Here is a 27,350-nt window from a genome sequence, read left to right as displayed (position 1 = left end):
TGTCCCTTAGATCTGCTCAGATGTGTCCCTTAGATCTGCTCAGTTTGTCCCTAAGATCTGCTCAGATGTGTCTTTTAGATCTGCTCAGATGTGTCCCTTAGATCTGCTCAGATGTGTCCCTTAGATCTGCTCAGATGTGTCCCTTAGATCTGCTCAGTTTGTCCCTTAGATCTGCTCAGATGTCTTTTAGATCTGCTCAGATGTGTCCCTTAGATCTGCTCAGATGTGTCCCTTAGATCTCCTCAGACGTGTCCCTTAGATCTGCTCAGATGTGTCCCTTAGATCTGCTCAGATGTGTCCCTTAGATCTGCTCAGATGTGTCCCTTAGATCTGCTCAGATGTGTCCCTTAGATCTCCTCAGACGTGTCCCTTAGATCTGCTCAGATGTGTCCCTTAGATCTGCTCAGTTTGTCCCTTAGATCTGCTCAGATGTGTCCCTTAGATCTGCTCAGATGTGTCCCTTAGATCTGCTCAGATGTGTCCCTTAGATCTCCTCAGACGTGTCCCTTAGATCTGCTCAGATGTGTCCCTTAGATCTGCTCAGTTGTCCCTTAGATCTGCTCAGATGTGTCTTTTAGATCTGCTCAGATGTGTCCCTTAGATCTCCTCAGACGTGTCTCTTAGATCTGCTCAGATGTGTCTCTTAGATCTGCTCAGATGTGTCCCTTAGATCTGCTCAGTTTGTCCCTTAGATCTGCTCAGATGTGTCCCTTAGATCTGCTCAGATGTGTCCCTTAGATCTCCTCAGACGTGTCCCTTAGATCTCCTCAGACGTGTCCCTTAGATCTCCTCAGACGTGTCCCTTAGATCTCCTCAGACGTGTCCCTTAGATCTGCTCAGATGTGTCCCTTAGATCTGCTCAGTTTGTCCCTTAGATCTGCTCAGATGTGTCTTTTAGATCTGCTCAGATGTGTCTTTTAGATCTCCTCAGACGTGTCTCTTAGATCTGCTCAGATGTGTCTCTTAGATCTGCTCAGATGTGTCCCTTAGATCTGCTCAGTTTGTCCCTTAGATCTGCTCAGATGTGTCTCTTAGATCTGCTCAGATGTGTCCCTTAGATCTGCTCAGATGTGTCTTTTAGATCTGCTCAGATGTGTCCCTTAGATCTCCTCAGACGTGTCTCTTAGATCTGCTCAGATGTGTCTCTTAGATCTGCTCAGACGTGTCCCTTAGATCTGCTCAGACGTGTCCCTTAGATCTGCTCAGACGTGTCCCTTAGATCTGCTCAGACGTGTCCCTTAGATCTCCTCAGACGTGTCTCTTAGATCTCCTCAGACGTGTCCCTTAGATCTGCTCAGATGTGTCCCTTAGATCTGCTCAGTTTGTCCCTTAGATCTGCTCAGATGTGTCTTTTAGATCTGCTCAGATGTGTCCCTTAGATCTCCTCAGACGTGTCTCTTAGATCTGCTCAGATGTGTCTCTTAGATCTGCTCAGATGTGTCCCTTAGATCTGCTCAGTTTGTCCCTTAGATCTGCTCAGATGTGTCCCTTAGATCTGCTCAGATGTGTCCCTTAGATCTGCTCAGATGTGTCCCTTAGATCTCCTCAGACGTGTCCCTTAGATCTCCTCAGACGTGTCCCTTAGATCTCCTCAGACGTGTCCCTTAGATCTCCTCAGACGTGTCCCTTAGATCTCCTCAGACGTGTCCCTTAGATCTGCTCAGATGTGTCCCTTAGATCTGCTCAGTTTGTCCCTTAGATCTGCTCAGATGTGTCTTTTAGATCTGCTCAGATGTGTCCCTTAGATCTCCTCAGACGTGTCTCTTAGATCTGCTCAGATGTGTCCCTTAGATCTCCTCAGACGTGTCCCTTAGATCTGCTCAGTTTGTCCCTTAGATCTGCTCAGATGTGTCTCTTAGATCTGCTCAGATGTGTCCCTTAGATCTCCTCAGACGTGTCTCTTAGATCTGCTCAGATGTGTCTCTTAGATCTGCTCAGATGTGTCTCTTAGATCTGCTCAGACGTGTCCCTTAGATCTGCTCAGATGTGTCCCTTAGATCTGCTCAGATGTGTCTCTTAGATCTGCTCAGATGTGTCTCTTAGATCTGCTCAGATGTGTCCTTTAGATCTGCTCAGATGTGTCCCTTAGATCTGCTCAGTTTGTCCCTTAGATCTGCTCAGTTTGTCCCTTAGATCTGCTCAGATGTGTCTTTTAGATCTGCTCAGTTTGTCCCTTAGATCTGCTCAGTTTGTCCCTTAGATCTGCTCAGATGTGTCCCTTAGATCTCCTCAGACGTGTCTCTTAGATCTGCTCAGATGTGTCTTTTAGATCTGCTCAGATGTGTCCTTTAGATCTGCTCAGATGTGTCTCTTAGATCTGCTCAGATGTGTCCCTTAGATCTCCTCAGACGTGTCTCTTAGATCTGCTCAGATGTGTCTCTTAGATCTGCTCAGATGTGTCCTTTAGATCTGCTCAGATGTGTCCCTTAGATCTGCTCAGTTTGTCCCTTAGATCTGCTCAGTTTGTCCCTTAGATCTGCTCAGATGTGTCCCTTAGATCTGCTCAGATGTGTCTTTTAGATCTGCTCAGTTTGTCCCTTAGATCTGCTCAGATATGTCCCTTAGATCTCCTCAGACGTGTCTCTTAGATCTGCTCAGATGTGTACCTTAGATCTGCTCAGATTTGTCTCTTAGATCTGCTCAGACGTGTCCCTTAGATCTGCTCAGATGTGTCTCTTAGATCTGCTCAGATGTGTCTCTTAGATCTGCTCAGATGTGTCCTTTAGATCTGCTCAGATGTGTCCCTTAGATCTGCTCAGTTTGTCCCTTAGATCTGCTCAGTTTGTCCCTTAGATCTGCTCAGATGTGTCTTTTAGATCTGCTCAGTTTGTCCCTTAGATCTGCTCAGATGTGTCCCTTAGATCTCCTCAGACGTGTCTCTTAGATCTGCTCAGATGTGTCTTTTAGATCTGCTCAGATGTGTCCTTTAGATCTGCTCAGATGTGTCTCTTAGATCTGCTCAGATGTGTCCCTTAGATCTCCTCAGACGTGTCTCTTAGATCTGCTAAGATGTGTCCTTTAGATCTGCTCAGATGTGTCCCTTAGATCTGCTCAGTTTGTCCCTTAGATCTGCTCAGTTTGTCCCTTAGATCTGCTCAGATGTGTCCCTTAGATCTGCTCAGATGTGTCTTTTAGATCTGCTCAGTTTGTCCCTTAGATCTGCTCAGATGTGTCTTTTAGATCTGCTCAGATGTGTCCCTTAGATCTCCTCAGACGTGTCTCTTAGATCTGCTCAGATGTGTCTCTTAGATCTGCTCAGATGTGTCCCTTAGATCTCCTCAGACGTGTCTCTTAGATCTGCTCAGATGTGTCCCTTAGATCTCCTCAGACGTGTCCCTTAGATCTGCTCAGTTTGTCCCTTAGATCTGCTCAGATGTGTCTCTTAGATCTGCTCAGATGTGTCCCTTAGATCTCCTCAGACGTGTCTCTTAGATCTGCTCAGATGTGTCTCTTAGATCTGCTCAGACGTGTCCCTTAGATCTGCTCAGATGTGTCTCTTAGATCTGCTCAGATGTGTCTCTTAGATCTGCTCAGATGTGTCCTTTAGATCTGCTCAGATGTGTCCCTTAGATCTGCTCAGTTTGTCCCTTAGATCTGCTCAGTTTGTCCCTTAGATCTGCTCAGATGTGTCTTTTAGATCTGCTCAGTTTGTCCCTTAGATCTGCTCAGATGTGTCCCTTAGATCTCCTCAGACGTGTCTCTTAGATCTGCTCAGATGTGTCTTTTAGATCTGCTCAGATGTGTCCTTTAGATCTGCTCAGATGTGTCTCTTAGATCTGCTCAGATGTGTCCCTTAGATCTCCTCAGACGTGTCTCTTAGATCTGCTCAGATGTGTCTCTTAGATCTGCTCAGATGTGTCCTTTAGATCTGCTCAGATGTGTCCTTTATATCTGCTCAGTTTGTCCCTTAGATCTGCTCAGTTTGTCCCTTAGATCTGCTCAGATGTGTCCCTTAGATCTGCTCAGATGTGTCTTTTAGATCTGCTCAGTTTGTCCCTTAGATCTGCTCAGATGTGTCCCTTAGATCTCTTCAGACGTGTCTCTTAGATCTGCTCAGATGTGTACCTTAGATCTGCTCAGATGTGTCTCTTAGATCTGCTCAGACGTGTCCCTTAGATCTGCTCAGATGTGTCTCTTAGATCTGCTCAGTTTGTCCCTTAGATCTGCTCAGATGTGTCCCTTAGATCTCCTCAGACGTGTCTCTTAGATCTGCTCAGATGTGTACCTTAGATCTGCTCAGATGTGTCTCTTAGATCTGCTCAGACGTGTCCCTTAGATCTGCTCAGATGTGTCCCTTAGATCTGCTCAGTTTGTCCCTTAGATCTGCTCAGTTTGTCCCTTAGATCTGCTCAGATGTGTCCCTTAGATCTGCTCAGTTTGTCCCTTAGATCTGCTCAGTTTGTCCCTTAGATCTGCTCAGATGTGTCTTTTAGATCTGATCAGTTTGTCCCTTAGATCTCCTCAGACGTGTCTCTTAGATCTGCTCATGTGTGTCTCAGATATTTCTCTGTGGTCTTAGATGTGTCTCTTAGATTGGCTCAGATGTGTCTCACACATGTTTATGTGATCTGCTCAGACGTGTCTCTGATATCGGATGTGTTGCAGAGATTGGCTTGGGCACGTCTCAGACCTCTCTCTTAGATGGCGGCAGGCGTGACACGGATGTGTCTCAGCGATGTCCGTTTCTGGCGATCCTTTGAGGCATATCACGGAGACCAGCTCAGACCTATACAGACAGGTCTAAGATCTACTCAGATGTGTCACATATGTTTTTGAAGATCTGCTTAGACATAGACTAGTGAAGTCACACCTGGGGAACTGCCCAGACATTTCCAGGTGTGCTGTGGAGTTCTTGTCAGATGTGTCTTGATGACCTGCTCAGATGATTCTTACTGATGTGTCTCTGAGATGTGTTTGGAAGTTTTGTGTTTTTGTCATCACGTGTCATGAGATCAGTTCAGCTATGTTGTCCATATCGGCACAGAGGCGTCTTTCAGTCCTCATCAGGCATGTTGTGCAGACCCACTCAGAGGTATCTTGCCGACCCGCTCAGCCGTGTCAGGGTAGTACTGAGTGCAGACCCACTCAGACATGACAGTGTCGATCTACTCAGACGTGTCAGTGCGGACCCACTAACACATATCAGTGCGGACCCACTCAGACTTATTGGTCTGGACCCACTAAGACATCTCAGTGCGGATCCAACCAGACATGTCTGTGCAGACCCTCTCAGACGTGGTACAGCAGACTGGCTCTAACGTGTCTGTGCAGATTGTCTCAGATATATAAGTGCAGACCTACCTGGCTCAGATATATAAGTGAAGACCTACCTGGCTCAGATATATAAGTGCAGACCTACCTGGCTCAGATATATAAGTGCAGACCTACTTGGCTCAGATATATACGTGCAGACCTACCAGGCTCAGATATATAAGTGCAGACTTACCTGGCTCAGATATATAAGTGCAGACCTACTTGGCTCAGATATATACGTGCAGACCTACCAGGCTCAGATATATAAGTGCAGACTTACCTGGCTCAGATATATAAGTGCAGACCTACCTGGCTCAGATATATAAGTGCAGACCTACCTGGCTCAGATATATAAGTGCAGACCTACCTGGCTCAGATATATAAGTGCAGACCTACCTGGCTCAGATATATAAGTGCAGACCTACCTGGCTCAGATATATAAGTGCAGACCTACCTGGCTCAGATATATAAGTGCAGACTTACCTGGCTCAGATATATAAGTGCAGACCTACCAGGCTCAGATATATAAGTGCAGACCTACCTGGCTCAGATATATAAGTGCAGACCTACCTGGCTCAGATATATAAGTGCAGACTTACCTGGCTCAGATATATAAGTGCAGACCTACCTGGCTCAGATATATAAGTGCAGACCTACCAGGCTCAGATATATAAGTGCAGACCTACTTGGCTCAGATATATACGTGCAGACCTACCAGGCTCAGATATATAAGTGCAGACCTACCTGGCTCAGATATATAAGTGCAGACCTACCTGGCTCAGATATATAAGTGCAGACCTACCTGGCTCAGATATATAAGTGCAGACCTACCTGGCTCAGATATATAAGTGCAGACCTACCTGGCTCAGATATATAAGTGCAGACCTACCTGGCTCAGATATATAAGTGCAGACTTACCTGGCTCAGATATATAAGTGCAGACTTACCTGGCTCAGATATATAAGTGCAGACCTACCAGGCTCAGATATATATATATAAGTGCAGACCTACCTGGCTCAGATATATAAGTGCAGACCTACCTGGCTCAGATATATAAGTGCAGACTTACCTGGCTCAGATATATAAGTGCAGACTTACCTGGCTCAGATATATAAGTGCAGACCTACCAGGCTCAGATATATAAGTGCAGACCTACCTGGCTCAGATATATAAGTGCAGACCTACCTGGCTCAGATATATAAGTGCAGACTTACCTGGCTCAGATATATAAGTGCAGACCTACCTGGCTCAGATATATAAGTGCAGACCTACCAGGCTCAGATATATAAGTGCAGACCTACCAGGCTCAGATATATACGTGCAGACCTACCAGGCTCAGATATATAAGTGCAGACCTACCTGGCTCAGATATATAAGTGCAGACCTACCTGGCTCAGATATATAAGTGCAGACCTACCTGGCTCAGATATATAAGTGCAGACCTACCTGGCTCAGATATATAAGTGCAGACCTACTTGGCTCAGATATATACGTGCAGACCTACCAGGCTCAGATATATAAGTGCAGACCTACCTGGCTCAGATATATAAGTGCAGACGTAGATGTATTCGTGAAGGCCAACTCAAATGTCTTGGTGCAGACTAGCTTTGATATGTTGTATGGACCCTCTTAGATGTGCCAGTGCGGACCGGCTCAGACATGTCTTGATAACCTGGCTAAATGTAACTGGAAAAGATGCATGAAAATGTAAGTGTTGTAATGAACATTTAAGAAGCTAGGGGATATTTTGGGGATGATATGCAAAGTAATTAAAGAAAATGTACTGCAGCCAGCAAAATAAACAATGTACGAGTACCACAGCTAAGTGTGGAGTACATTAGTCACATTCCCCTAAACCTTTGTGGCTTTGCCCCTTAAGCTAAATCTGCAAACTCTCCTGCCGAATATATAAAAAACATTAATGGTCATATTCCTTCATTGTCATTACTCAGAGTATAAGAAATGGACCTGCAGCAACCGATGGGGATCAGTCGGCGCATCTTACATCAGTTATTTTTGTTGTTGTGAGAAAGGGCGCAGCAGGTGATGGGTGTCTTCCCATCTCCCATCTCTCCTGCATCCGTGTCTTGTGCGGCTCTCGTGGTCCTCTCCTCTGCTCAGTGTGGGGCAGATGGAGGCAGCCTCTGGGGGTTTGACCTCCAGCACTCTAAGTGCACTAGCTGCAGTCATGGCTCTGCTGCTGGGTGCATCAAAGTCAGGGTGTTTGGATCCATCTGGCTCCATCTCTGACCTGCCAACCCTCGTTCACAAGATGGAAGCTGCAGAGATGAGGAGATAGAGCGGCGTCTGAACCTGGACCAGGCAGATGGCCTGGAAGGAGCAAGTGGGGTTGAAGTCAGGAGTCACTGCACCTAGTCGCTTTCTTCACTGTCAGTATGTGTGATCTTTGGCAAAACGCCTATCTCCTTTAATTGCTGTGATTGGCCTTTTATTGGATTTGCTAATAAACAAGGTAAGAAGGGAATCCGCATCCCATTATTGGCCAAATTTCATTATAATCTCTTCAGATCTCAGATTCTCTTTTCACTCTATAGATATTATAACAGTAAGACAAACGCCATCCTTTCGGGTTGGCTAAACCTGCTCTTTCAGATACAAGTACATAAATCTTACACCTTTGTTTTGATCTCTAGATCTTTCTTTCCCGTGAGCCAGTGCTCGCACTAATGACAAACACAGCAGACAGGCCGAAGCAGATTCTTTGTGGGCAGCCGAGATGACTGCACACCTGAGGTCCATGCCTGCTGATCACACCATCCTTTAAGTGTGCATGAGCAGGTTCTTTGGCTCTCAGGTTGCATTGGAGACATAGGATTCTATTTACTTAATCCTCTGAACATTTGTGTAAGGAAGCCAGGGACCTAACTACTGTAAACGTAGGGTACTTTAAAAACCACACCCCTCAGCTGTGTTACAGTTGACCTGAAGAAGTTCTGCCTATGGAGGATCGAAACGCGTTGACGGTTGTGCCTACATTGTAAAAGGAAATATCATGTCAGAAAAATAAAGGATTTTTACTATAGAATGAAACAATTGACTACATTCAACTTTGTGATACAAACATGATATGGACTCAAGCTGTTGTGTCCCACTAACGAGGAACAAGCCCAAGCATTACATATTATTATTTATATTGCCTCTCCGTCATTGAATTCATTATGGCTGATTTCTGCTGGGGGTAGCTGGCTCTTGGAGGTGGGCAACTTTATCTTGAGACATAATCGAGTGAACTTTTAGAGGTGTGGCTTACCACTTCAGCTTCCATCCCTCAAAGAAGCAGACTCTCTGTTGAATACCCTGATGACTAACATTCGGCCTCATTTTGATTATGGTATTTATTTATTTTATTTTTATTTTAGGAGTTTTAAATAGCGCTAGCTGGACCAGAGAGCATCAGAGCGCTTTACAACAAGTGTCTTATATGCAATCAAGCAAGGCAGAGCTCATAGTATGACAAAGAGATTTGTGACGAGTAGAGATTGTGGGACATCTGTCAAATAAAAGCAGAGATGCCTCAACCGCCACCATCATGGTTCCACTGCACCATTTACCGGTGGGGGACCGCATGGTTTCTGCCAGTGGGGCCTTCGCTGGCTGTGTCACTAGAAGCCCTTAACCTGTCGGCCTCCCTCCAGTAGGCCATCAGGTGAGAGCGGTGACTGCCCTGCCCTGTTTAGGGCAGGTGACCCTCATTAGAGTTCGGGATTGCAGGTGAACATGGGGGGGAGGGGACCCAGGCAGTGAAAAGAAACAATGGCCCGATCTGCGGTGAGAAACCTTTCTGCATGCCTCAGCAGATGGGTTTTGGTTTAGTGACACTTTGGGTGTTTGATTTAGTAAAACAAAATAGAATGCTCAGTGGGGGGGGGGAAATAGCGTCTGGTTGGCATTCTGTTGTGCTTTCAGTGCATCTGTCACACTGGCTGGGAATGTGCTGCAGGGACAGCAGTGCTTCATTTGAGCCGGTGGTTTCCGTTGCAGAGCACAGGCACTTAATTGTCAACACGGGTGCTTATGATAGTCTGATACATGGTGGCGCTGTTTGTCTAATTTAGGGATGAGCACTACAATAGTTGTTTATTAATTCAATATAAATTAGAAATGGCTAATACCTGCCTCCCAAGCCATTCTTAGAGCTTTGGGGCCTGGAACAGGCTGCATTGTCACACTTGTACTTGTGTGTACTTGTACTTGAGACCCTCGCGGGTGATTAGCGCGCTCTACAAATAAGTGATTGATTGATTGATTGTTGGTACTGTCTCTGGGAGATGGCTGGGGCAATGGGTAGTGCAAGTCGCAGAGGGCTCCTGGCGATGGTCATGGCACTTATTTATAAAAAATAATTCACAAATTAAGCACTGGGACAGAGATTCCTCTCTGGCAGCCAAGGATCTCTCAGTCTGCCAGGAGTGTATAGGCTGAAGCTGTCGGTGACGCGTCCCTCTAATCTTACAGTAACCAATGGATGACAGCCACGTGTCAGCCTCTTGTACCTCACTCTGAACCCAGTTCCCTCAGCCCCCTGAGAGTGCTCGCGCGCATCGGAAGTGCTCCCCGGCTCCAGTTGGGAAGGCCCGTAGCTGGCAGGAGCTTAGATGTGGCCTCACTTCTTGTGATTTCATAGCACACAGTTTAAAACATGATAACACACTTCCTGCCGTTTATTTGTCTAGGGGCTGCACATCCGAGGCCACAAAAGATGAAATGAGGTGAAAAATAGCACAGAGACAATAGTACCTGCGGATGCAGGCGGAGCAAGTTCACATTTACGAGCCTTTGGCGTTAATAATTGACTCACACACACATAGCACAGAGCGGGGAGGGGGGGGGGGGTTGAGGCGTGGCTCAGGTGTCATATTGGAACGAGGACTATGGGGGGTGGGAATAGTTCTGTTCTGTCACACCTGGTGCGGGAATTCAGGGTGGGTCTCAGTCACCAAGGCTGCCCAGCGTGGATGAAGGAGGTCGGATTTGTGCCTAGAAGTGAGTTATCCGGTGGAGAGGAGGCCTATTTCCCGCTTTCCTGGAGAAATCTAGCAAATTGGCTCGTTTTCACCGTCTTCCTTCCTTTTAAAATGTTCCCCGCTTATTCCAGGCGAAGTGAAGAAAGACTGACCTTTTCACGGTTCATCTCGGTTAAAAAAAATTGTAAATCGTGTCGTATTTTCATATAAAAAATCACTTGGTAAAAAACGACAATGAAATTAAGTATTACCACTGATTTTATCAATGCCTTTTGTCTTTATTGTTTTTTGCTTAGATTTTCATCGTAGTTACAGAAGTGTTCTGTACAATACATTCGAAAGATAAAATGCTACAGACATAGTTTTAGAGTCGTAGAAAAGTAGTGAATGGTCAAATCTGTGTGAAATAATAGTTGTGTGTATCTTGGTTTCAAAATGGCTGCCACCCAGCAGAGCCCGCGAAGTCGTTTGGCCTTAAATGGATTATGAACCGTAATGGAGGCATGTTTTAGACAGAAGCCCTTTGAACTCGATATGGACTCAGAGGATTTAATTAGAAAGACGGTGTTTAAGATCTCACACACATGAAGTGCTATCAAGTTTCGCTGCACAGCCTGCGGTTTGCGGTTGTGTGGGGATCGTGTAGTGGGAGATATTCCGCTGGGCCTTCAACACCGAGGATCACAGTCCGGGCCACATTAACTGCACTCGGCCTCATTCGTAAGAAAGGCCCTGGAGGGGGTCCTGTTGTCTGGTGGTTCGGTCTTAATGATGAGGTTGAAAAGAAAGATGGCCGCCCTCGCTAGGTAGTCGCTCTCCGCATCAAAAGCCCTCTGCGGGGTCTTGGCTGACACGGCCTCTCCATAGAGCGAGCCCTTGTTATGGTAATGCACAGTATGGCCAGAGGTATGTTTTGTCTACGCATCTATGAGCGGAGAAGTTTCCATTGCAACGTGCACAGCAGTCCAATCGCCTTGCTCAAGTCATTACTGAAAAGATGGATTTATTAAAAAATTCCACAAAGGGTCCAATAACTGCTTGGAGTGGCAGGAAAGCACGCCTTGGATGAAGAAATGGTTTCCATCCTAGAAAGCTGCCCGGCCGATCTAATAAACAAGGAATGTGCATAGCTTACCCCTTTTTAGTAGAGATGCCAGGATTGACACATTCGCGTCACTCACAAGATGCTCGTTTTATTACAGGACATTGCATTTTAGGAACATTGTTGAGACTTTGGTAAACCACTGGTCCTGGCATCCTCTGTCCTCATCAGTTGATCAATTCCTCCTCGTGGAATTGGAAGTGTTTTGGGTTTCTCCTCGGGTATTTTGTTCCCCATGTATGTTTGTGGATGGTTTCGCATTGGACTGTTCACCACATTTATGTCACTTGTAGCTCTAAAAAAGCACACACTTCCTACATTTCTGTTTATATGTTATTTTTTTATATCAATTATCTCTTTTATTAATGGTGGTATTCAAAGACCTTATTAGTGATGGCAGTGGAAGCATTGGGGTAAAAGAGTGGGTTACGGGTGGAGTAACCTTGGTAACAGAGTAGAAACCAAAGATCATTTTTAGTGCAAAAGGTGACCATCGTGGAAATCACAGTATCCCATCAGTTCATCTCAGTGCATTTCCGTGAAGACCATTTCAATGGAAACATTTAAATAAAAAGCCGCCTCATTGAAAAAACAAAAATAGGGAAATATAAATCTGAGAAATACATTTCTTTGAAATTAGGCCAATAGTTGATGGACACACATGAGGTTGAATTTAAATCTAAAGACAGGGATAGTCTAGGTTTAAAAAGTTGGTCAAAGTTAGAGGTAGCCTAGGGTTAGCATAGTAAGGGCTAACATTTTGGTTATGGACGAGTACAGGTTTGACGTTGGGCCAGGATGTAACAAACAGGATTAATGTTTAAGTTTAGGCCAGTTTAGTGTTACCTTCAAGCCCGCGTTGGGGCTTAGGTTAGCTTTTGGGGTAGGTTAAGGTCTTGGTTGTGTATATGAAAGAGTCAGGAGAAGGTTAGGCCAAAAGTAGATTTTGGGGGAGCGGTACTAAGAAGGTTTGGCTAAGATTAGTGTTAGTTTATGACTAGCATAAACGGTTTGGATGGGGTCAATGTCTGGTTAGGTTTGAGATTTGGTCTGTGCTCAGAAGTTGACAAAAGTGTTGGTGGTCATGGAATGTTTTCAGATTTAATAATCCATATGCAGCATAGTTTGGTCTGCGGTTCAATTTTGGCGTTAAGGATCCCGATTTAGGTCCAGTAAGAATTCAGAGACTTTCTCGGTTTACTGGAAATGTCTAGTTATATCATGAGAGATGTGATCTAAATTTGCAGCAGAAGAGAAACCATGATTCCTTTCGAACCAATTAATAAAACATATTTCTGATTTGAATCCAATGCGGTCTAAGTATGTAGTCTATGGTTGGACTTAATCAGACAGTTTGTATCTTAAACATTAATTTTTTTCCTCCGTGATCTATTTTGGCAGATTGTAAAAAGATCTGGCAGAATCAGTCCAAATTGAGTACATTCAACATACTGTACCCCAAAACCCACCACTTATTTACAAAGAAGTTTTCTACTGTTACCTTCTGCAGAGGCCAAACATTTGCTTTCTGTTTATATCATCTATAATCGCGTGAATGTTTTGTGTTAATTGACAATGAGTCCTGAGGACTGCAATCCCTGCAGTCTTGCTTTAAATTCTTATTCCGTGAAATAAACAATACTCTTCTGACCAGGTGTTCTCTCGTCTTTTTAATTATTCAAAGCAGCCCATGTGGTAATCGCTATTGATGTTGTGTGGGGTAGAAGGACCTGGAAGGGTTGAGTTGATCAGGACTAGAGTTCTTTTTGTTCTTGGGGGGCCTCTCTCGGGGGTTTTATGTACTCTAGGAACTTTCCTGTCACTACGAAGGTGCTCAAACAACCACTGACATGCCCAAGCCGCAGAGTCTGTTTTCTATTTCTAGCCCAGGAACTCCCAGCCCATTTACTCTGTCCATTGAGGCGGTCCCATCCACACCAGTTCCACAGGCAAGATATGTTCCACTGGAGTTTTGTGATTTCAGTAATAGAGCATTGCGTGTGCCCTGCGGACTGCTTACCCCACTAGCACTGTTATATGCAAGGTAGAAAAATAACAACCTGTTATTTAATTTTTGGACCTCGCTCAGTAAACCTTATTTTGGGAACCTTTGCTGTGCCACCTATTTTGTATTAAAAAGTGCTGAAGCCCCTTGCATTTTCAATACATGTTTCTCAAACAACTCCCATTTGGGAGTGAAAACTACCTCAAATGGTCCGTTGGACCAACCTGTGCATGCTTTGCTCGCTAACATGAGGGGATGGTGGATTCACCAGCAAAATAATTTTTTATTATTATTATTTTACTTAAAAAAAAAAAAGAACAATGTTGGTCGGTCAAATACTTGATCATCTGTTGTACGTTGACCTCAAATCTGATAGACAATTGAGAAAGAAGATTGTCTCAATACTAGACGGAGGGATAATTTTTTAGTGCATTGTCATCCTCGGGGTTATCTGTGGTTTAAAATACTGCCTTTTGGACTTTTTCTGAAGGTACCTGGAAAGGATCTAAGAACGAGACACTTGTTTTGCCACGCGGATTATCTTTCCTTAGACTAAATATTTAACGGAGCCCCTAAGTGTGCCAAATGGAAATATTTACTCCATACGGCCCAGGCCAAGCCTGAGCCACGAGGCGGTGTCAGTTCACTCGTGAAGTAGTGATTCGCTTAGCTCCACTTGGACAAAACTATTTTAGAACATTGGTGATATGGCCCGACTAGCAGGATGAGTCGAGAAGGGTGGTCGCGCCGATGTAAAGCAGACTTACCTCGTCTCTGTGCTGAACATGGTATTTGTTATGGAAGTCACGTCTTGAAATTGATGCAATAGCAAGGCTTTTATCATGTGGTAACTTTCCTTTGTTTGCCTCTTTCTGGTGGCTATTTTACGTGTAATAACGTTACAATCAGCTATTAGGGTTAACCACAGTGGTATTTAAAACACAGATCACTTGTGTTGCAAGCATTGCCTGTGGCTCTTTTATCGAACTTAACGCGGTGTGCAAAACTCTTGGATTTAATAAAACCGTGTTATCCCGCCAACATTGCAATGCAGTGGCCTGGACCCCTTCCCTCAAACAACACAGGTTATGTTTAATGTCCACATTACAAAGGGCGACTACACTATTTATCTAAAAGGCGATCGTCAGCCAAAGGGATTTTGGCCAACATTTTGCAGATATTTTCTTAAACCTTTTGAAATTGAGTTTTTGCTTTGTAGTTTGTAATTTGTAAGACGTTTAAGAACTCTGCCCCTCCCCCACCCGTCTGTGCACAGGGGAAACAAGAGGACAAAGTTGCCCTTTGGCTTGTTCGCTTTGAAATCTGAAATGGCTGTATTGAAATGCGATAGGAGGCAAGATTATTGATTTTTAACCCTCCTGGGCTCATGGCTTGTGTTTTTTAGAACAGGTGGCTGCTGCCTTCCCCTCCACACACTCGCACAGCAGACACAAAAATCTAGCTGAAAGTTATATTATGTAAATGAAATAGGCAATATATATATTTTTTTTTTTATTGGTCGACAGCTGTCTCTAAAAAACAGGCATTTATTTTAGTTTATAATGCTCTTTGGACTCTGTTTTCATGTGAAAAATTCCCCTTTTCTCCACTATGTGAAGTATATTTGTCGATTACCGACAAAACTCCACAATTGCAGTTCAGATGTGGCTGTGAATTGTGGGCTACAAGTAGCACTATTGGACAGCACAGTTAGCTCCTGAAGTTATTAGGCGATAGAGTGATACTCGGGCCGGACAGGCCATTTATTCCACCGGGCTTTTCCCGGGTGGGCTGGAGCCCTGAGAGACCCTGGATTTTAGGATGCCTCTGTCACTTTCCCCAGCTCCCAAGGTTAATTTCAGTAGACAAAGGAGGCTTAAAGAGAGAAAGAGAAGGAGGAGGAAGGTTGAGAGAAAGTGATACAAAAAGGAAGAGCAGAAGAGAGGGAATGGATAGAAAGAGAGAGATTGCGCGAGGAGATGAAGGAAGTGAGGCCGGATTGACCATTTTTGCCAGGGCTGCTTTGGTTCCCCGGTTCGGCCCTGGTGGTGCGGATACTGAGACCAGGTCAAGGAAGCCACAGTGGGGTGAGACGAGTACGAGAGGGGAGGTAGGGAGGTTTGAGTGGTAGAAAGAGAGCAAACTCAGAGGATAAAAAGATGCATGTAAAGAGTGTATCAGAGAGAGAGAGAGTGTGAGGCTGAGGGAGGGAACTTTAGGGAAAGCTAGTCATTGCTGCAGATGTGTGGCTGAGAAGAGAGATCGGAAGAGGGTGGGGGTTGGAGAGAGCATGGCACCAACTGTGCCCAGGAAGACAGAACCAGGATACACCACAGAGCAGAGTGGGCAGCTGGATTTCAGCCATTGGAAGACTAATGAATTCACGTGTCAACAGGCTTGTTATCCTCCTGATGTGAAGTTTATCTTGGATTAAATGAGCAATATCTTCAATATGCAACTTCAATTGTGGCTTGGGTTCATATTTCAACTTTGGAGCTATCCAATAGCACACAAGTGAGCTAGATCAGTTATTAAGTATGGCGGCCATTTTGAGAGTTGACACAAAAAGTTTGTGCTTCAAATCTGCAGATGTAAACCTTGACGCAATCAAATTGGATGTATGAAAAAGTGTCCTTGGTCTGCAGCACCTGCTTTTGGAAAATGTTTTGATTAACTCTGCCATCGGTAAATGAGCAGAAACAAAGTCATTCACGCTTCCATACGCTCCAAGTTTGAACGGAGGCTGGTGCGATTGATTTGGTCCAACTCTGAACCCAGGTGACTGGATTTTTGGTGCTTGGTGGATTAAGCGTGGTAACTCTGTCTCCACATGGAAACCGCATCTGACTGCATATTCCACCGAGACAGAATGCAGGGACCGGCAAGTCCTGGAATAATTCAATTGACCACAGGATCTCTTAGAAACCTTGGGTCTTATAAAGAGGGTTCCGCCTGCAATAAAAGTTCAGCTGGGCATGTGCTGTGTGGGTGTTGGAGAGGGAGACATTGGTAAGTGATACCCAGGGGTGCATGTGTCTGACCACAGATTGGCTTCTAGTCGTTTGAAAAATTATGTCATCGAGTTGCAGCCCTTCTTGGGTTTCATGATGTGAGCCACAGTGTCTGCAGAATTGTTTTGTGCTATTAAATTGCAACCGAGTTTTTAATCCCAACATTAAAAATTTGACATTTTATACATCTTATTGAAGTTATGGCGGATATTGTCGTAGAAAATTTAGCAAAGAACATTTGTCTGGAAGTTGTAAAAGATTTGTAAGGTACTCTATCATACAATCGTGACATATTTGTGTTGGAGAGACAGAAAGTAATGTACCTTCCAAGATGGATAAAACGTATTCAGGGTATGTATTGTGCCCAAAATATGCATAGTAGAAGTTTTCTCATGGCTTGACATAGAGGGTAGGTGTGGTTAAAGACCCATGTCTCGTCTGCACCTTAACTGATACATGAACACCCTGATGGTAAGCCACTTCGCTCGTCGGTATGTCCTTCCTAAAAACAGTGGTTCTCAGGTGCCTACACACGTTATCCTATACTCATCATCAGGGGCCCAGTCTACAAAGATCTGGCTTTGGAAGTAAGAAATTTGCTCCTGAAGTTTAGATATATATAGATCTTTTTTACAAGAAAATAACAAATTGTCCCAGAGCAGTGCTTTCCAAACTTTTCAGAGGCACCACCCACTTTTTAGTACGGCAAGCGTTCACAACCTGTCTAGTTTTAATGGACATGAGGAGGGCGATTTTTAAAGTAATTTAGCATTGTGTGGTAGCACATTGCTATTTGTAGTTTGTTTTATATATATATATATATATTTATAGACACACGCGCACTCTTCCCCCTCCCTACAATTTGAACTAATCCTTGCTACGATTCAATTAAAAAGGAGCCTAGTGACCTTATATTCCAACATTACTAATTACGTATAGACTATATATACGGAAGGTGTGGTGATGATTTTTATTTATCTGCTGACCCCGTACGTAATATATTCCCTAACCTTCTGCTGTGCCATGCACGGGCTCAAAGGCGGGACATCACTGAAGTTCTTATGACTTTTATTTATCTGCTGACTCTCTGCCTATGTATAGTCCCTCACTCTGCTCTAGTGCACTTACCATCCCCAGCTTTGCCGCTGTGTTGAGAGGAGGTAAACCTGCTTCACTGCTCACATCCTGTTACCCTATTGTGTATCTGGTTGTAAGGTGCTCTGTTGCCCGCCCGTGTCTGGTACACACTATATGGATCCTTAGAACAATGACTCTTGACTTCTGTTGTGTTTTGTTCTTGTGAGCAGCGGTGTAGAGATTCACCTTGACAACATCAGGTGTCCTTCTTTCTGTTGTTTGTCACCAACCCTTGCCCCACCCTCTGTTTGATTGACACATGCTATGATTTTGCAGATTCTCTTTCACTCATTCTTTCAGACCCTCACGGAATAAGGCTAACCCTTAATTGTTCTTACAACTTTGCAGCTCCCAAAATCAACACATCTCTAGGAGGGACTTGCTTGAGTCACCTGCGGCCAACACCCAACTCTCCACTGAAAAGCGTTGGCTCAAATGTTTTTAAAGAAAAGGGGAATAACTGAGGAACAGCAAACGCTCCTTGGCAGAAAGCAGGACCCTTCCTACTGAAGGCAGGAGGAATGCTTCTGTTTTTTTATTTACCCATTCCATCTCTTAGGGCTTAACACCGTATTTCTGATTTGCAGGTTAAAATGCTCTTCCTAGATTGTACTCCATATGCACTGAAAGGCCTCCACTCCAAGGGCAGAAAGTATAAACTGGTTGGCTCTCTATGTTTGTTTGTGTTGAACAAGAATGTTTAATAATTTATGTTGTTTGTTGTATCGTTCTCAAGGTGCTATAGCTATATAATGCTTACGTGCCCAACCAGTTGATTCAAAATGCTTTGCCGTAAAAAGGGGATAGTAAATTAGCAATAAGGAACAAAGGAGTTATACTGAGACAATTCCTTTCATTTGGCTGAAGTGAGTGTTAAAGGCCTTCATTTAGACATTGGCAAAGGCTCCCTGTCCGTCCAGGTCTAAACCTTGCCATCGCGCTTTTGTTCCCTCCATCGCGCTGCCGTTCCCTCCCTCGCGCTGCCGTTCCCTCCATCGCGCTGCCGTTCCCTCCATCGCGTTATCGTTCCCTTCATCGCGTTGCCGTTCCCTCCACCTGCGTTGTCGTTCCCGCCACCTGCGTTGTCGTTCCCTCCACCTGCATTGTTGTTCCCTCCACCTGCGTTGTCGTTCCCTCCACCTGCGTTGTCGTTCCCTCCACCTGCGTTGTTGTTCCCTCCACCTGCGTTGTTGTTCCCTCCACCTGCGTTGTTGTTCCCTCCACCTGCGTTGTTGTTCCCTTCACCTGCGTTGTTGTTCCTTCCACCACAACTACCCTTGAAAATTACCCTCCATTACTGGTGTAACTGACCATGGCGGGGAGGTGGCATACATCCCCGTCCCACGTGATGGCCCTGTTGGGACGCCCAGCAGACCCAGCACATGCCCTCTGGCACTGTATGTGCCTACAATATTAGCAATGAATTCCCTTTGTGTTCCCTTTTACGGGGAGTAGGGGTAGGAATGCGCGCGCACCCAGACAAGGCAAACCCTGGGGTCATCATGGTGCAGCGGACAGGATCCTTCTCCACCTCCCCAGGGGATTCCCTGACCCTTAGTGAGGTGAAGACGGATGGACCACCTTCAGGTCTGGACTGATTGGTACCATTCCACCCATCACAAACCTTCCTCCATGCCAAGTGGCTGAAAATCGAGTAGCAGATACTGGCACCAGATTCCTACATAGCAGGGGTTTGTCTGGCGTCTGGCTGGAGGGTGATACCGGCCTCAGATTGTCGCTATCCATGACCCTGGTCGGGTAGCCTTTTTAGTGGTACCTATTGTCTCCTACCGCCAGGGTCTAAACCGAGGCCTTATTGTTCAAGTTGCGGGGATTTCTTTCCTTTGCACCAGGCTCTCAGACAAGACATGTTTGGCTTGATAAAGCTGATGGAATAAAAGGCCTGTGCTTTGCTGTGTTCTCAGAGTTTATCTCCTGAGGGGAGGGACGGCCTAGAAACGAAAGTGCCAATTAAAACACATAAGCGCCAGAGTTAAAATTCCGTGCCCTCCCAAGAACTTTACCAAAACATGAGTATTGTCAGAATCTACACTTCAGGAATACTGTAACTAACCAAGGAGTCGCTATTGAGATGAGGTGTACCCTACAAGATATGGGGGTCCCACCAGAGAGACCATCTCCAACAGCACAATATACACTTCAGTCATTACAGCCACAAAGTGACTGTTTCGCAGCCGGACACCGAAATAAAGTCATTATTAGAGAAACCAAGGGAAGTAAATGCTATTCTAACTGTATTCTGAACATGACCCAGTTACTGAAGGAACTGTTGAAAATCGCCTAGTGTTCGGGAACCAGACAACCCCCACAATAACCAGTGTATCTTTACTGGCACCAAGTGGTGCCGTCTCTTGGCACAGTGACTGCGGTGCGTATAGATGTCTCCATAAAGCACTGCCTACTGGGGGTACTTCCGATACCTAAGAAAGGGACGAAGGTGCGCTATAGGTTCACTCTCTTGGGACTGGTCCTGGCATAACGACGAATAGCTATTCACTGGGTACAACCAGGTCCACCTGCCTGGAAAAAATGGAGGGAAGACTTACGGGAATGGGGGGTAGCCGTGGAGTGTCGTCTCAAGATAGTGGGGACGGATAACAATGTAGGGAGTGATCTCCTGGATTGGGGCAAATGCGGATAGACTTACGGGAATGGGGGGTAGCCGAGGAGTGTCGTCTCAAGATAGTGGGGGCAGATAACAATGTGGGGAGTGATCTCCTGGATTGGGGGCAAATGTTATCCGCAATGTCCACAACAACAAATGAGAGTGAGATGGACAGCGCGCATGGCCCACAGAGCACCGTACTCGTCTCAACACAACCTGAAGAGTCGCCGTTCTCTACACCTTCTCACAATATGAACACATGATTCACGTGCTAGTTATAAGTGCACCGCCAGCTTTTCTGCTAAGGTTAATTAGGATGGGCCACCTGTCGGCCGCTGTCACGGGGGGGGGGAGCTGGATTGGGGACGGAATTTAATTCCCTAGTTGGGATAATTATTAGTGTTGTTTATTTGTTGTATAGTACATAGGTCCTATGAACATAAAAATATCAACTGCATTTGCACTGTTATACTAGACAAATTGTATGCACACGTGATGGTGAGACTGTCTGTGAACAGGATGTGATAGGTTGTCACCACAGACTGTATATTGCTTTTACGATTCCAAATTGCATGTGCATGTCCTTTGTACCTGATACAGTGGAAGCAATTTTAATTTAAAAAAACAAGTTTAAAAAACCAACAACAAAAAAACTGAGTATCTTTTCGAAATCTCTGTGACTTGGTCAGAGGAAACAAGGAAAATGGCTGTATGTGTAGCATCTCCACCCCAGCCCACAAAGCCAAGAGAAGCGAGGACTCAAGGTGCTTTCCTTCCCTCCTCTACTTCGCTCCTCTCTTCAGCCTGACGTCATGGAGCTGCGAGCTCTTTGAAGCAAATCAAATTCACGCTTTGAGCCCACAGGGGTCCTAATGCAGTTGCTTCTGTTTTAAAAACTCTTCATGGACCACATGGGGATCCTCCCACAGAATGTCAAGACTTAAAAAAACATGCAAAGTGGGCTCCAGTGCCCTTGGAAAATGCAGGAGAATCTCTAAACATAGATTTGATGTGAAAATGTTTGAAAGGGTGGCTTATATTCCACTCCCCCAGCTCATAGAAGATGACAGCCTATTTTCGGAGTAACAGGGTGGATTTCCACCCATGATGGGGCATGATTTATCCATGATCACCAGCAGGGGTAAGCTTAAGACGCATGGATCGGAGTGGGGTAGCACTTCTTTCAATCTTGAAATTCTGTACTAGTTTGAAACAGTACATCAGAACACTGGTGTTAGCAGATTACCATTAATAAGTAGCCAGGACAACAATTTAGGGTATTATTACAAGTATGGCGGTCCTCATGCCCACCGCACTCGTGGTGGCGGTCTGACCACTGCAGGTCTGCCCGCAGTATTCTGAGTGTGGTCATCGGATTGCCACGGGACGTCCGGCTCCACCGGGATCAAGGACCCTGCTGGGCTGACTGTCTGAAACTGGCCTGAAAATGCTGGCAGTGCCGCTGCCTTCACTGCTGAGCATATTACGAGTTGCCTTTTCATGGTGGTGAGCCAATTGCACCCCGTTCTTGCATGCCACACTGTGCAGGAACGTGTTATAGGTGCTGTCATGGTGGCTACTGCAGTTAAGGCTGGCCTGTGATCCTCACACAGCTGCCGCCATGAGACCGCCGCTGCACCGCCTGACCGCCATAGATTACAATTGTAATTCAGCAGGTGGGCTCTCAGCGGGTTTTGCGGTCCTCCTTTCGGCGCAGCGGTGGCGTGCCGACAGGAGGACTGCCAAACATGTAATAAGGCCTTTAGTATGAATCGCCTCCTTTGTCTCAAGGACATAACCAGTCCCTCCAGTATATGTCCATCCAGGAGCAGAGGTCGGCGCTGCTCGTTGATGCCTCCGCGGTTTTCGGCTAGGCGTGTGTTATCCAAATACCACGCGTCTGCAATGCCCATCTCAGCCTTTACTTGTCCTAATCATCTCCTGCAACCTGACATACGACTGCGGATGACCTCCAACCCGTTCTAAAACTGAAAAAATTTACCTACACCAGTACCAACCCCTAGGACTTTGCCTCCAAGGAATTAAGAATTGGAGAGTCGGAACAAGCTTCGACCGAACTCCTTGAAAACACATCTTGATCTGCTCGACCAGGAGCACTCTACAGGTCCCACTCTAGGCCTTAGGGCCTGGTAGTCTCGCATACACCAATGGGTAGGTTCAGACATTTAGGTGCTATATTGACCTCTCACTTATCCTTGGCACGCAGGTGCAAGCATTGGCTCCCCTCTGTTCTCCACATGCAGAGACTTTTCAGTAAGATTGCTCAGTGTCTTGAACTCACGCATCACCTTCCATCAGTCATGGCTGTCCTGCTCTCCAAGCTGGGCGATGCCCACAGACTTTACCTCTGTCCTTCTACTTGTATCCTGTATGGGCAACAAAGGATGCAAAACTCACCTGCAGAAGTGCACCTCTTCATGATGGATTCTTGCCAGCTTTGCAAGCTGTACCCTGGCTCCAGTCACAGAGAGATGCCCTTTAAAGCTCTTTGATCTCTCCAAGGGCTGGGAATGGCCTAGACCCACACCTTCTGCGAAACAAGTCTCAGGGAACCAACCGCCTGCTTGTCCCACGCTCTGATGAAATGATGGGATGCTGGTCTCTTCCTCCGTTTCCTCCCACTCATGCTAATTGTACTAATTGAAAAATGGAAGTGTTCTGGGAGTGTTATGGGAAAGTAAAGAATGTGAGGTGTAAACATCCACTGTGATGTTTTTATTAAATTAAAATAAATTACTGTTACATAAATCTCGCCCAGCGCATTCACTTAAAAAAAGGGTGTGTTTGGAGCAGCAAAAATATGTTAATTAAAAAACGTGTTTAGTATGTAGAGTTTCTTGTCGGGGCTTCGCGGTTATGGGAATAACCAACATGTCTGCAGAGCTCAACGGACCTCATATTACTGATGCGCCTTGGATGAAAGGTCTACTTAACAAAATGCTGCTGAACACCCAATCATGGCTAGCTGAGAACCATCTCAAGCTAAATGCACTCAAAACTGAATTTCTACTTATAGCTCCACCCTCCAAAATAGCCCTCCTCCAGGACTGGTTCAAACACCTCACGGCATTCAACGTTCAACCAACAATCATTGACTCAGCAAAATCATTGGGTATAACCCTTGACTGCAACCTCAACATGCATAAACACATTGGCAACGCAACAAAGGGAGCAAATTTCCAGATTAATATTCCAAGGAAGCTGAAACCCTTCCTACCAAAAAATGACTTCTAGACAGCAGTTCATGCTCTAGTTATCCCCAGGGTTGAGTATGGAAGTGTCTCTCTTTGCGGCCTCCCCAAAGCATCAACAGCACCACTAAGAACCACCATCAGTGCTGCAGCCAGACTCATCATGGGCTCGGAAAAAAGGTCCCACATCTCCCCCGACTTAAAAGCCTTGAACTGGCTACCATGGGAAGTCAGAATTCACCTAAAAATAGCCTGAATGACTCACAGAGCCATTCACCATAAGACTCCCAGCTATTTTTCTCAGAAACTCACTGTCTCTGGGGGTAATAGATCCACAAGAAGTGCAGAAAACCTATTACTGAAGCCTCTCAGATTCAAGAAGACGAAAACTTATAAACGCTCCTTCTCAGGAATGGCTCCTAGGATCTGGAACGCACTACCCCCAGAAACCAGACTTATCACATCTACTGCATGTTTCAAAAAGGAAGTAAAGGCGATTCTCATGGAAAAAATCACATGATCCTCACCTAAGGATACCATGACTTTTCCACTACCCCTACTGGTAGTTCTTTTAGTGTATGGATGCAAACGGACAACCTACCTTTGCACAGATGCCCTCTCGACCGCACCCTTCTCTTTGTTTATTTTGCACAATATGTTACTCATATCTGATCTACCTCATTTGGTTTGCTGAATGTTTGCACATTATGTACATGTATATTAGTTTCGACCTCGCTCTATTTTGTTGTATAACTCTTCATCACTGCCTGTAAAGCGCTCTGATTTCCAAAAGGGTCTAGTTCGCGCTCTGTAAAATTTTCAAAATCAATAAAATGCATGAGGACCTGAGGCGGGCCAGTTGTATCCCAGCACAATGACGCACGAGTTATGACGCAAACAGGAGGGAGGGTCACCATTTGCATGTACAACGCTTAGGTCTTGGAACTTGAGCCCAATTAAAATAGTTATAATGGAAACTGACAAGTCTTTACTGCCTTCAGATTCCTAACTGATGGTCCTTCCTTTCTTCATGAGGGCATCTCAGGGCCTGGAGGTCTGTAGTGAGAAGGACCTTCCCCAAGATGGCTTCTTCTTGGAGCCTTTCTTAAATGTGAGCTTCAGTTCGGACTTTAAAAAAAAAGATCATGACCCGTGGATCGCCCGATAGGTGTTGCAGAGAGCTTTGAATGAGATTTACTGACAGTTTTCGGCTTAATTTATTTATTTATTTTTTACATTTAGAGAGCGCACTGTTACCTGGAGGTGTCCTGGCGCTAATGAAATGCTCCAAAAGGGAATGAACCAACGAGATTACTGTGTAAACAACCAAGTCTTAATGCCTTTCCTGAAGGTCATAAGATCAGAAGTGTTTCTTAAGGCAAAGGGTAAGGCGTTCCAAGCCTTTGTGGCCCCCAACACAAAACTCCTACCCCCCCCCCCCCATCGCGCTTTCCTTATGCGAGGGACTGTGACCAGTCGCGAACTCGATAATCTTAACTGTCTGAGGGGGTTATACCATTGAAAATGATCTTTCAGACAGGCCGGTCCCGAGCCTTGGAGGGCCTTAAAAACCAAACACAAGGCCTTAAAAGCAATCCGCTTCTGCACTGGCAACCAGTGTAATTTCGTGAGTTCGCACGACACAGATGCGTACTTAGGAATACCCGTACAAGTGTTAAGCCAGAGAAGACAGCCTTAAAACAGCCAGGAGTCACCACAAGCTTTGGTTGTCAGTACCATCTTCCCTTCCCTGAGGCTGCCTTGAAGGCTGTCTCGGGTGAGGGAGCGCTCCAGTAAATCAGATTTCCTGGCCTTCCACCTGCTAGGGTTTCACAGAAGGAAAGAGGCCGCCTCTCTCACACAGGGGACAGAGATGGGTGCTGGACGGTTTTCCCCAAGAGAGACAATAATATTTGGATGTTCTGCCACTCACTAGACACACGACCCCACGGCGCTCGCCTGCATAAGTAATAACAGTGTGTAATTTACACGCGGCCCCTATCCAAACAAGAGCTGAGCTGGCTTCACGACTGCACAGATCAGAGACATCTTTCCATCACTCGGACCACTGTCGATGGAGGGTTCGCAGACTTCTTTGTGTGAAATGATAAAAAGCTGAACAAATAGGTTTCTCAAAAGAGCTGCGCATGTTTCAGAACCTCTGGCTCTGCTATGAGGGGATTGTCAGAGCTCAGATCACAGGCACCGGCAGGGCCCTCTGGAGAGCTCAGAGCACAGGCACCAGCTCGGGCCCTCGAGAGCTCAGTTCACAGGCACCGGCGCGGGCCCTCTGGAGAGCTCAGTTCACAGGCACTGGTGTGGGCCCTCTGCAGAGCTCAGTTCACAGGCACTGGCGTGGGCCCTCGGGAGAGCTCCGTTCACAGGCACCAGCGCGGGCCCTCTGGAGAGCTCAGTTCACAGGCACCAGCACGGGCCCTCTGGAGAGCTCCGTTAACAGGCACCGGCGCGGGCCCTCTGGAGAGCTCAGTTCACAGGCACCAGCTCGGGCCCTCTGGAGAGCTCAGTTCACAGGCACCAGCTCGGGCCCTCTAGAGAGCTCAGTTCACAGGCACCAGCGCGGGTCCTCTGGAGAGCTCAGTTCACAGGCACCGGCGCAGGTCCTCTGGAGAGCTCAGTTCATAGGCACCGGCGCAAGCCCTCTAGAGAGCTCAGTTCACAGGCACCAGCTCGGGCCCTCTGGAGAGCTCAGTTCACAGGCACCAGCGCGGGCCCTCTGGAGAGCTCAGAGCACAGGCACCAGCGCGGGCCCTCTGGAGAGCTCAGAGCACAGGCACCAGCTCGGGCCCTCTGGAGAGCTCAGTTCACAGGCACCAGCGCGGGCCCTCTGGAGAGCTCAGTTCATAGACACCAGCGTGGGCCGTCTGGAGAGCTCAGTTCACAGGCACCAGCGCGGGCCCTCGGGAGAGCTCAGTTCACAGGCACCGGCGCGGGCCCTCTGGAGAGCTCAGTTCACAGGCACCGGCGCGGGCCCTCTGGAGAGCTCAGTTCACAGGCACCGGCGCGGGCCCTCTGGAGAGCTCAGTTCACAGGCACCAGCGCGGGCCCTCTGGAGAGCTCAGTTCACAGGCACCAGCGCGGACCCTCTGGAAAGCTCAGTTCACAGGCACCAGCTCGGGGCCTCTGGAGAGCTCAGTTCACAGGCACCAGCACAGGCCCTCAACAGCTCAGTTCATAGGCACCAGCGCGGGCCCTCTGGAGAGCTCAGTTCACAGGCACCAGCGCAAGTCCTCTGGAGAGCTCAGTTCACAGGCACCAGCGCAGGCCCTCTGGAGAGCTCAGTTCACAGGCACCGGCGCGGGCCCTCTGGAGAGCTCAGTTCATAGACACCAGCGCGGGCCCTCTGGAGAGCTCAGTTCACAGGCACCGGCGCGGGCCCTCTGGAGAGCTCAGTTCACAGGCACCAGCGCGGGCCCTCTGGAGAGCTCAGTTCACAGGCACCGGTGCGGGCCCTCTGGAGAGCTCAGTTCACAGGCACCAGCTCAGGCCCTCTGGAGAGCTCAGTTCACAGGCACCAGCGTGGGCCCTCTAGAGCTCCGAGCACAGGCACCAGCGCGGGCCCTCTGGAGAGCTCATTTCACAGGCACCAGCGCGGGCCCTCTAGAGAGCTTAGTTCACAGGCACTGGCGTGGGCCCTCGGGAGAGCTCAGTTCACAGGCACCAGCTCGGGTCCTCTGGAGAGCTCAGTTCACAGGCACCAGCGCGGGCCCTCTAGAGCTCAGAGCACAGGCACCAGCGCGGGCCCTCTGGAGAGCTCAGTTCACAGGCACCTGCGCGGTCCCTCTGGAGAGCTCAGTTCATAGGCACCGGCGCGGGCCCTCTGGAGAGCTCAGTTCACAGGCACCGGCATGAGCCCTCTGGAGAGCTCAGTTCACAGGCACCAGCGTGGGCCCTCTAGAGCTCAGAGCACAGGCACCAGCGCGGGCCCTCTAGAGCTCAGAGCACAGGCACCAGCGCGGGCCCTCTGGAGAGCTCAGTGCACAGGCACCAGCGCGGGCCCT

General features: G+C 46.8%; 1 protein-coding gene across 5 annotated transcripts in view; it reads left to right on the top strand.

The window, feature by feature from the left end:
* Positions 1 to 27,350, top strand: part of NAV2 (neuron navigator 2) — an 830,108-nt gene that overhangs the window by 655,139 nt on the left and 147,619 nt on the right. The window lies entirely within an intron of this gene.

This window comes from Lissotriton helveticus, chromosome 3_2 (genome assembly GCF_964261635.1).
Source record: "Lissotriton helveticus chromosome 3_2, aLisHel1.1, whole genome shotgun sequence".
Classification (NCBI taxonomy): domain Eukaryota; kingdom Metazoa; phylum Chordata; class Amphibia; order Caudata; family Salamandridae; genus Lissotriton; species Lissotriton helveticus.
The sequence above is the reverse complement of the archived record's forward strand: the minus strand, read 5'-3'. Positions and strand labels throughout refer to the sequence as shown.